The following is an 11577-nucleotide window of genomic DNA, read 5'->3' on the forward strand; positions in this document are numbered from 1 at the left end:
AAACTGTCGCACGCATGAACGCACTTTCGACCCATAACTCTATCACCACATGTCTCCTTCAACTGTCGATGAATTTCAGTTGGTTTCACACCACGCAAATTCAGAAAACGAATGATTGCACGCTGTTCAAGTAAGGAAAACGTCGCCATTTTAAGTATTTAAAACAGTTCTCATTCTCGCCGCTGGCGGTAAAATTCCATCTGCCGTACGGTGCTGCCATCTCTGGGACGTATTGACAATGAACTCGGCCTCATTTTAAAACAATGTGCATGTTTCTATCTATTTCCAGTCCGGAGAAAAAAAAACGGAGGCCTTAGAACTTGAATGCACCTCATATATGTAACATCTTTTACACTCTTATTAGGTTTCCTCCTCGTAAACAGCATTGCGCTGCCTTCCTCCTAGTTAACAGAGTTTTGCGGTATATACCGTTTGCAGGGCACGTTACACGACGCTGGCCTATAAAATTTTCATGCACGTAAAAATAGTCTACCCAGCTTTCATCATTTTCCCCGTGTGCGAATAAAGTATACTGGGTTGCCTTTATTAAGGTGCATGAAATATTTTATAGGACATTTTCATTTTATCCATCCTGTGTTATGAAAAGAGCTTCCACAGAATTGGCCTCGCACGCGTCTGTAAATCACAGTAGTGTGTTCCGCTGCACTACCCGGTGCGACGACACACTTGGTGCGCATGTAGAGGTGAGTAATAGTTTTGTATTACAATGCAACTGTGTGTACAGGTTCATGGGACTTATATGGTCGGCCGTTGCGTGTTCATTACACTAGCAACTCATCCGGCAACTTACACAAAATTATGAAAATTTTGCTTTCATTGTATTCGCTACACATCCCAAGAGTTCTAAGCTATAGAAGAACGGAAATAATTCATTGCCATATTTAAGAAAAGTCTACATCCACATCTACAGTCCACAGGCAGCTTGATGTCTGGTAAGCCTCCGGATTACTTCCAGTTTCTCGCATTTTCTGTTTGTGGTCATTTAGTGAGATGTATTTGGGAGAGAGCAGTATGTGGCCCCATTTGTCCAGGAAGATACTTTCTCGAATATTGTGCAGTAATTCCCCGTGGTGCGAAACGCCCCTCTTGTAGCGTCTGCCACTTGTATTTGTTGAGCTTCTCCATAACTACCTCGCTGATCAACACAACTTGTGAAACGATCGATTAAATATTTTTTAAGTCGCTTCTTTTCTTGGTTAATTATATTTCCGATTCTTCCAACTATTCTCGGCCTGCCATCGAATTTTCCCATAGTTAGTTATACATTGTCATTCCACTTTAGATCGATCCAAATGGTTACTGTTGGGTATTTTGAGATAGTTACTGTTTACAGGTAATTGTCACCAGTAGTGTAATCGCACAGATGTAGTTTCCTTCTCGTATTTACGATCAACACGTTACAGGCATTTACGTTTAGTATCAACTGCCAGTTACTGCACAAATCGTCAGTGCGCTGCAGGTCTTCCTGTAATTTGGCGTCCCAAGTTAACGTACCTAGCAAGACACTCGGCTGATATAACGTGTCGTAACTGCAGCTCCAATAGCGCTGCTGCACTGCTAAATGTAAGCAACAACTTGAAGCTCCTCACCGGGTATTAAAGGAGAGACATAAACAAGCAGCCTGCAGTCCCATAGCGTCTCGTATAGTGGAACAATGGCACAAACGGCGGTTTGCAGCACCAATCCTTAGGCACCTCTTCCTGCTGTACCACTAACTACGGGAGGACACGGCCCACACGCCCGGCTAGGAGCCGCCGTGGGCGCCCTCTGGGCAAAGAAATCCATACCTAAGGACTGTAGAGATGCACAGGTCACACGAATACACGAACACAGAAGATAGGGAATTTAAGTAGTACACTGAACTATGGACTGTGGGGACAGACATCAATTTGCTGTAACATTAAAGAATATATGCTGAGTTAGACCATTATACTGTGAGGAAAAACCATTGACTGACACTTAGCCACCACGAAACACAAATATCGCTCTTGCGAAACACAGCTAGCTCTTTATTCATATGAACTAATTAGCGCTATCGACAGGGCCGCCCCCCTCCCCAAATTCTAGAAGTGCCTCAAGATCCTCGAGTGCCATGAAACTGCCTCGCTTTCCGTATATGACCTGATTCCCGTCCCACATCTGCTCCTTTTCCTCGAACTTGTCCGAGTCCTCTACACCTCCCGCTGACTTTATCCACTCCCCCCATCTCCTGGTTGCTCCACTCCTCTCCAACCTCTACGCCCTACCGCGTCTTCACCGAAGTTTCCCACTACCCTCCACCTCTACAATCTTCATCTCACAGTGTTACTTATAATCCGTCTTGATTGCAAAATTTTTATTCATGTGACCGGTTTCGGTTCATCAAGAACCATCTTCAGATCTGATGTTTCGGTTACAGGAGTAACCCATCTAAATCCAGCAACTTTCACATGCAGCATGCGAAAGTTGCTGGATTTAGACATGTTACTCCTGTAACCGACATATCAGATCTGAAGATGGTTCTTGATGAAGCGAAACCGGTCATATGAATAAAAATTTTGCAATCAAGACGGATTATAATTAACACTGTAAAATCACTGATTGCTGCTATCCTATCAGACATTATGTCTGTTTTTGCAATCTTCGTCTCCTTTCCCTAGGTGGCTTCCGTCAACTCCCCATCCTGTATGATGCCCTCTCTCCCTACATTTATCCCTCCTATCAACTCTCACCTCCCCCTCCCTCTCCCCCACTTCCATCCTGTATTTTCCCCACCTACCCTCCTTTCTCTCCCCTATTTCCTTTTTCTTTCCCCTCCCCTGTCCTTCCTCTCCTTTTTTCTGTGCCCTCTCCATCCATCTGCTCCCCCCTCTCTTTTTTGCTTTTCCTACCCTCCCCGTTTTTCCTCCTCATCTGTCTGGGTCCTCCTTACTCCCTCCCCCCCCCCCCCACCCATCTGCATTTGTACTCTATAGTCCAGTGTTTTCCTTGAGTGTCTTGTGTTTTGCGTCCCCCTTTTTAAGTGATGTGATCAGAAACCAGACAGTCGCCGTGTTTTTTTAATTGTGCCTCTCTAATTGCTATGTGTTTTAATCAGCATCGCTCACCCTCTGTTTTTTATATTTTCTTTGGAAATTTTCACCATGGTCGTTTTCAGCAGTCACCGTTTTATCACCTGCGTTTATTGTTATATCTCCTCATTATGTTTTTAAACTTTATCTGTAGGCTACAGGGCGGCGTATTACGCTGCTGCCAGTCAGTCTTCCCCCCCCCCCCCCCCCCCCCCGCCCCATCTGGGGGTGAATCGAAGTACATAAAGGAAAAAAATCGACAGGGGATCTCAGATTGAATCCATATTTCTAGATATCGAGAAAGCTTTTGACACCGTTCCTCAGAAACGGTTTCTAATGATATATCGTTGTTTCGCTGCATTCGTGATTTAGAGTCAGAAATGAAACAATTCGTAGTTCCTAGTGAAACACAAACGCGCTATGTATGTTGGCGGTAGTAGAACCGTTCGGCAATCGGCTTCAAATGCCTGGTATCTATATTTTCTCATTAGTGTTACTGAAAATAACATCACCTTCCCTCGAGATATTTCCGTTTGAGTTCGCGAGTCATGCCCGAAACACTTACGTGTTGTACGACCTTATCGGTAACAAATGTAGCAGCCCGCCTCTTGATGTCACCCTTCAATCCAACCTCTTATGGATCCCAAACATTGGAGCAGAACTCAAGACCAGCTCGCACCAGCGTCCTATATGCTATCTGCTTTACACGTGTGCCACTGTTTCCTAAAATTCTTCAAATAAACCGAAGTCAACCATTTGCCTTTCCTTCCATAGCTTTCATATGCTCGTTCCAAAATGGTTCAAATGGCTCTGAGTACTATGGGACTTAACATCGGTGGTCATCAGTCCACTACAACTTAGAACTACTCAAACATAACTAACCTAAGGACACCACACACATCCACGCCCGAGGCAGGATTCGAACCTGCGTCCGTAGCGATCACGCGGTTCCAGACTGACGCGCCTAGAACCGCACGGCCAAAACGGCCGGCCTGCTCGTTCCACCTCATATCGTTTTGCAACGTTACGCCCACGTATTTAAACTACGTGCCTGTGTCAAGCAGTACACTAGTAATACTGTGATCTAATGTTACAGGTTTGATCTTCCCCGTCATCCATATCGACTTACATTTTTCCACTTTTAGGGCTAGCTGCCATTCATTCCTCCAACTGGAAATTTTGTCTACATCATCTTGTATCTTCCTACAGTCATTCAACTTCGACACCTTGCCATACACCACGGCATCATCAGCAAACAATCGCAGATTGCTGCTTGTCCTGTCTGACAAATCGTTTATGTACATAGAGGATAACAGCGGTCCTATTACACTTCTCTGGGGCACTCCTGGCGATACCCCCGTCTCGGATGAACACTCGCCGTCGAAGACAACATACTGGGTTCCATTACTTAAGACTTCTTCGTGCCACTCACTTATGCTCATACGTTCGTTAATGGACTGGAATGGGCCACCGTGTCAAATGCTTTCCGGAAATCTAGAACTATCGAAGCTGTCTGTTGCCCTTCACATTGTTTCCTTGTACAACTGAACACAGTCCTTGAGGGTGTCGCATTTGTCTTTTTGGTGGATTTAAGCGATTTGGGAGAAAATTTGAGCCATCTTAGTTTATTTGCAGATGATACTGTCGTTTAGACCCTAGAAAAATCATCAGAGCCGGCCGAAGTGGCCGAGCGGTTCTAGGCGCTAAAGTCTGGAACCACGCGACACCTACGGTCGCAGGTTAGAATCCTGCCTCTGACATGGATGTTTGTGATGTCCTCAGGTTAGTTAGGTTTAAGTAGTTCGAAGTTCTAGGGGACTGATGACCTCAGCAGTTAAGTCCCATAGTGCTCAGAGCAATTTGAACAATTTTTGAAAATCATCAGGAGAACTAAACGACTTGGAAAATCGTTTAGGCAAGAGGTCTGTATTGTGCAAGAAGTGGTTATTGACTCAAAATAATCAAAGATGTGAGGCCATACACATGAGTACAGTAAGGAATCCGTTCAGTTTTGGTTACACAATAAATCACGGAAATATAATTGTTGTCGGTTCAATTAGGAATTACAATTACGAACATCTAAAACTGGAGCCACCACGTAGGAGATGTTGTAAGAAAGGTGAAGCGAAGACTGCGTTTTGTTGGGATAACGCTTAGGAGATGCAAGAAATGAGACAGCCGCACTATGTTTGGTCGGCCTCTGATATTGCTTTGCGGTATGGGATCCTCATCTACAGGGTTGACGGAGGCATCAAAAATGTTCTAAGGACAACTACATCTATGTTATCACGAAACAGGAGAGAGAGAGAGAGAGAGAGTGAGAAAGGTAGTTGCAGACATGGAAGGCGAGCAGAAATAGTAATCTCTACAACAAAGGTGCTTTTCGTTGCGGCGAGGACCTATCACAAAATTTTTATCACCATCTTTCTCATCCGAACGTCAAAATATTTTACTGACGGCCACCTTCATAGGGAGAAATAATAATCGTAATAAAATAAGCGAAATCAGAGCTTGTCCGAAACATGTCGGTGTTCGTTTATAACACGTGCTGTTCGAGGATAGAATGGGCGAGAAATAGTCGGAGACTGGTATTGCGCACCCTCTGGCAAACGTTTGGATGTGAATTGCAGAGTCGCCATGTAGAAGTAGATGTAAATGCACTTTCCAGAGTTTCCTAAGGTAGTGTTGTTGAGACAGTTCTCTTCTCTTTATGAATAAAAGATACCGTGGATAGCATCTGATGCTGCGCGAGGCCGATGGCATATTCAGTTATTTGTATATAGAGAGGTCGCGACGCCAGAAAACTGATTCGATATGCCGGAGTATCTAGTGGGGATCTACGTTCGGTGCAGGGACTGACAATTGGATGTCAAAAGCATTAAATAAAGTGCATAAACAATCAACCAGAGAGGCATAGCATTACTTATTAACGACGACTGCTGGTCAGTCACTGAAGATAATCACATCCACTAAGAATCAACAAGCACGTGCCTGGAACATTTTTAGGTGCCACGATCACATAAAACTGTCGTACTGCAAAAAGTTCAACAATCCTGATAAGATGTAATTAACCGAAAATGAAAATATTTTTCAAAGAGCCCATTTCGAAAATTACCTGATTGTTTCTTTCCAGCCTGGTCTAGCAGCCGCAAAGGATTTATAAACGAAGGAGACATAGTCCCACAAGGAATATCGTGGTTCACAAAGTGATCACTTCGTAGCCGCGAACGCGTTAGAGATATACTCATCGAACTCCGGTTGAAACGTCCCCTTAGAATAATTATACAAGACTGTGCTTAAACTGACACACAATATTTCTGGCGCAACGCAATCTGACTTTCAATAATCACTACAAAAGAATGGCCCTGACTAACATTAACCTATACGTTTCACAAATCACTTACCTCACAAAAATCTTCGTTACTCGAACTACTGCAATACAGCGAGCGCCACTGCTGCCAGCTAAATAAAAGATTCAAACTACGGCAGGCACTAACTACTGATAGGCATAGTTAGCAAATGAAAGATTTTAATAGAGAACAAACAATGTATTTACCTTAATAGTCATAATGTATATAGCAGTTCATGACATCCATTCTTAGAAATGTACTGTTTCTGATGGACACACCTCCAGATTATCCATTCTCAGAAATCCGCGATCTCACTTCCCCACATCCACCACTGCTGGCGGCTCGCCTCCAACTGCACAACACTATACGCTGTTAACATCCAGCTGCCCAACTCTACAATGGCAGACAACAATGCAAACTAGCCACAGACTGCACACAGCACAGCCAGTGATTTTTATACAGAGCGCTACGTGGCGTTACCAATAAGAAAACGTAAACAGTCTACTTACATAGCCCCCACGCTCCCCACAAAAAATTTTACAAATTGTTTTGGGCAGTTGCCAATACAGATTTGAAAAAAATTTTCATAATTACAATAACAAAGATATCAAATGAACACACTTATTGATACTGTGGTGTCACCGCCAGACACCACACTTGCTAGGTGGTAGTTTTAAATCGGCCGCGGTCCATTAGTACATGTCGGACCCGTGTGTCGCCACTGTGTGATCGCAGACCGAGCGCCACCACAAGGCAGGTCTCGAGATACGGACTAGCACTCGCCCCAGTTGTACGGACGACGTAGCTAGCGATGCACACTGACGAAGCCTCGCTCATTTTCAGAGCAGATAGTTAGAATGGCCTTCAGCTAAGTCAATGGCTACGACCTAGCAAGGCGCCATTAGTAACATTGCATGTATCTAAAGAGTCTCACTTGTATCGCCACAATCTCCAGATGTACCAAAAAGGATGGATTAAAGTTAAGTATTCCAGAAGCTACGTACTTTTCTTTATAGCATTCATTACGTATCCTGTTTCAGACCTCACGCCATCCTGCTTTGGCTTAGCGCGTGCCTTTCGGCTTCCTCTCATTGTGTCTAGGCTGTCTTGTCTAGACACAACAGATACAATGTTGGTCAAAAGCTAAAACTTTCTCACCGTCCATAAAGACACTCCTGATCATTCATCACAGTAAAATTGCAGTGTTTTTTTCTTTCAAAGTCTGAGCAGTAAAAGAAAATGCACACGGAAGTAGTGGATTTCCATGCAATCTTGAAAAAGTAGTGTTGCCTTTCCAACAGAAAGATAGGGCTGACTCTTGACATGCAGACAGGTAATGGGCCACAACAGAGCAAACCAAACGCAGAGTCAGTCGAAGTTTTGAAGAATATTGTTAGGTAGATCATCACAGAGTAGACCCACTGTAGTCCTGGTAGAGATTACGGTATTGGTGGGCCACCAGAGGTGCAGACCCAGTGCAGTCATTGTAGAAATAATGGTATTGGTGGGCCATCAAAGATGCAGACCCACTATTGTCCTTGTAGAGGTGGCCTGCAGCCATCCATTGCGACTGTGCAGGTGCACGATCACCATCGAAGAGCCTTGCGGAGAATATATAAAGTCCATAAACCACCACTTGTGCACTCACAAAGTTTTTGGAATTGTCCTTAGAACCAGCAATGCTGTTAACCAGTCCCTTGCTGAATTATTAACACACGTCCAAACACTAACAGTCCTTTTTTTCACATATTGTGCATATACTATGACCAACAGAAACGTGTGCAGTGAAATGTAACTTACAAGTTAATTAATTTGATGAACTGGTGTCAATTACAATTTTATAACATAAGAATACAATAACAAAGGTACAAAATAAATCATTAAAGAACATAACAATACAGATAACATTTGTAGTAGTAGGGGCTTTACAAAAGAGTAGAAATAAACAGATACATCAGTGTTACAGGAATTATGACACAAGTAAATACATAAAAGATCAGAAAAACTTTAGAAACATCAACTTCACACATGAGCATTAAAACAAAACAGAATAAATAAACATCTATACAAAGTAGATTACATATTATTAATGCTAATTATATTTGAGGATAACAGTATTCCTCATCATAGTGAATGTAGCTTAGTATTAGAAGAGGAAAAAATTCTATGAAACAGTACACAGAGACAGGAAGAAAACAAAATCATTGGGGGAAGCGGCCACAAAACGACTATTCACGTTGGTGTGTAGAATATATGAGTCTGGCGACATACCATCTGACTTTCGGAAAAGCATCATCCACACAATTCCGAAGACGGCAAGAGCTGACAAGTGCGAGAATTATCGCACAATCAGCTTAACAGCTCATGCATCGAAGCTGCTTACAAGAATAATATACAGAAGAATGGAAAAAAAATTGAGGATGCACTAGGTGACGATCAGTTTGGCTTTAGGAAAAGTAAAGGGACGAGAGAGGCAATTCTGACTCTGCCACTCCCATTTCAGTAATTAGTGAAACAGCCTTTAGCAAATGCAACAAATCGAGCCATTGCCCCACACTTCCGTTACCTAAGATTAAATCACAAGGTGCAATCGTTGGAAAAAGTGTAGATGTACGCTAACAAACCAACCTAGAATTCTTTTGTGAAAGCCACAGCTTCTCTATGAACTTTCTTATTGTTCCATTATTGTCGACGGAAATTATATTCGGAGTAGACTTTTTGAATGAATACAAAGCAATCTTAAACTTTCACGATGCTGAAATATGTTTATAGAAAGAAGGTAAGTCAATAGCTTTGAAATTTGAAGATTGGCTCTCAAACCATGACGAGGAAATTAATCGGCTTTACCTTCTGTTAGACAACAGTTCGGAATTTTCTACGGAACTAGACACTAACAATCACTCTGCAAGTACTGACAGGGATGATATCGACGACATATTTGAAACTAATGAGTTAATTCAGAATAAAATCCAAACAGTTGAGAATTGTAATGACACTGATAGGCAGGACGTTTTTGAGATCTTACAAGCACATTCCACAGTTTTTACTCACAAAACAGGAACAATCAAGGGATTTCAATACCAATTTCGTGTTCGTGAGCATACTAAATTTTGTGTTAGACCATACGTAATTCCGGCTCATTATAGGGACCGTGTTAGAAAGAAATGCAATCTATGGTTGACGAGGGCATTACTGAGCCTGCAGGTAGCTCATACAACAATCCATTACATGTTGTTGAGAAGAAAAATGGATCGATCAGGCTTGTCTTAGATTCGAGAGAAATCAATAATATCATCATTCCTGAAACAGACAGGCCGCAAACGTTAGAAGAACTTCTTCAAAATTTTAATGGTGTAAAAGTGTTGTCTTCTATTGATCTCAGATCCAGCTTTTATCAAATCGAACTTCATCCAGAATGTAGAAAATACACAGCTTTCCTTTGTTTTGGCGATTGTTATCAGTTTCGGAAACTCCCTTTTGGTTTGAACATTTCTTCGGCAGCATTCATTCGCGGGCTAAATTCCATATTACCCGAGTTCTTAAAACGTCACATCACCTTATATGTGGACGATATTCTGATAGCAGAAGCCTCATGGGAACAACACAATCGCATCCTCAACAGCGTGTTACATATTTTTGCAGAATCTGGAATTACAGTTAACTTGGAAAAGTCTGAATTGGTAGGGCAAAGGTGAAGTTTTTGGGACATATTATTTCTTCTGAAGGCATTCAGCCGGATCCTGAAAAGTTAGAAGCAATCAGAGCCATTCCAGTTCCATCCACAAAAAAACAATTCCGCGGTTTTCAAGGCCTCGTATAGTTTTTCCGTCGTTTTCAAAATATGCAAATTCTAGTTACACCAAAACTTTGTTCTCTCACTGGAAAAAATACTATTTGGAACTGGGACGAACAAGCACAGTCTTGTACAATTTTTCTAAGGGGACGTTTCGCGGTGCCAAATATTACCACAACGTCATGATGGCGTAGGACATATCCTCTCAGAAGGATGGTTGAAGGAAGTGTCTCGATCGGATTATTTTGGATACTTAGAGAAATCTACGCTAGTACGGTAAACTATTAATCCAAAGCCGGTCCAACAGCTTAATTATAACGTCATTAAGTCCACATGATCGGTCTCGGTCTTCATATTAGCCCATTATCAGGAATATCTGAAATATACGTTGAAGACAGACATTTGACGTTGCATCTCTACAGCATTACTTTCAGATTAGGAATAGGAAAAACCGAGCGGTTAAAACCGATACCAGTATTTTAGTTATGAATAACCGGTATTTTTTGCTACTTGTTTGGTCTTGGCTATAACATGTGTTTTTATTTTCTACTGATACTCAGGTAAAAATCCGAAATGTGAATTAACCATAGCAGGAGTGTTTAAAATTTTCATTTCGAAATAAACATTTTTCATAGAAAGAGTTACGTTAACTGGACAGGTCAGGTCAACTGGTCCTTGCTTGTAAATCGTAGTGGAAGCTGTTTCTATGTCTTACAGTAAATTGCTCAATAAACCTCCGAGATAAATCAACTTAAATTATTGGGAACAGCTAAAAAGGAGCCGGCAATTGCTTTGAGCGGACTTGGTTTGTTTTAAGAGATCAGAAGTTTTTTCATTTAGGTTATTGCTTATTTTCTGTTTCAAGAAGAGTACTGGAGAAGCCAAACACACAACAAAAAATTTAAGTGGTTGCTCTTTACAGCAGACCGCCTTGGGTTTTTATTTACCCTTATTAAACTATTGCTTTAGTGACTTTGAGACAAAAAAATGTGTGGTTAAGTTTACTGGACGCCAGAGAGCTTATGTTATGTGGATCAGTCCAGTTAGGCCCAATATAAATGTTGGCTTTTGTAATTTACAGATCTTTTTTATTTCAAAAACATTATGCCCCATACTTTCTACAAATAGTGATGAAACGCACTTCACACCTATTTTAGTTCAATTAAAAGTTTTCATTTTCAGATGCCAACCGTCTATCATACTCAGTGGGAGGTCTGCAACCAGCAATGACAGCTATCAAAGAAGGGACTAGTATTCCAGCAGGATATTATCAATTTATAGTTCCTCGAACAATGCTAAAACGTTTCGTCAATAAATCGATTATGACAAGTAAGTAAACTTTAGATTATTAAATGTGCACGAA

The sequence above is a fragment of the Schistocerca serialis genome, chromosome 6, assembly GCF_023864345.2.
Source record: "Schistocerca serialis cubense isolate TAMUIC-IGC-003099 chromosome 6, iqSchSeri2.2, whole genome shotgun sequence".
Taxonomy (NCBI): Eukaryota; Metazoa; Arthropoda; class Insecta; order Orthoptera; family Acrididae; genus Schistocerca; species Schistocerca serialis.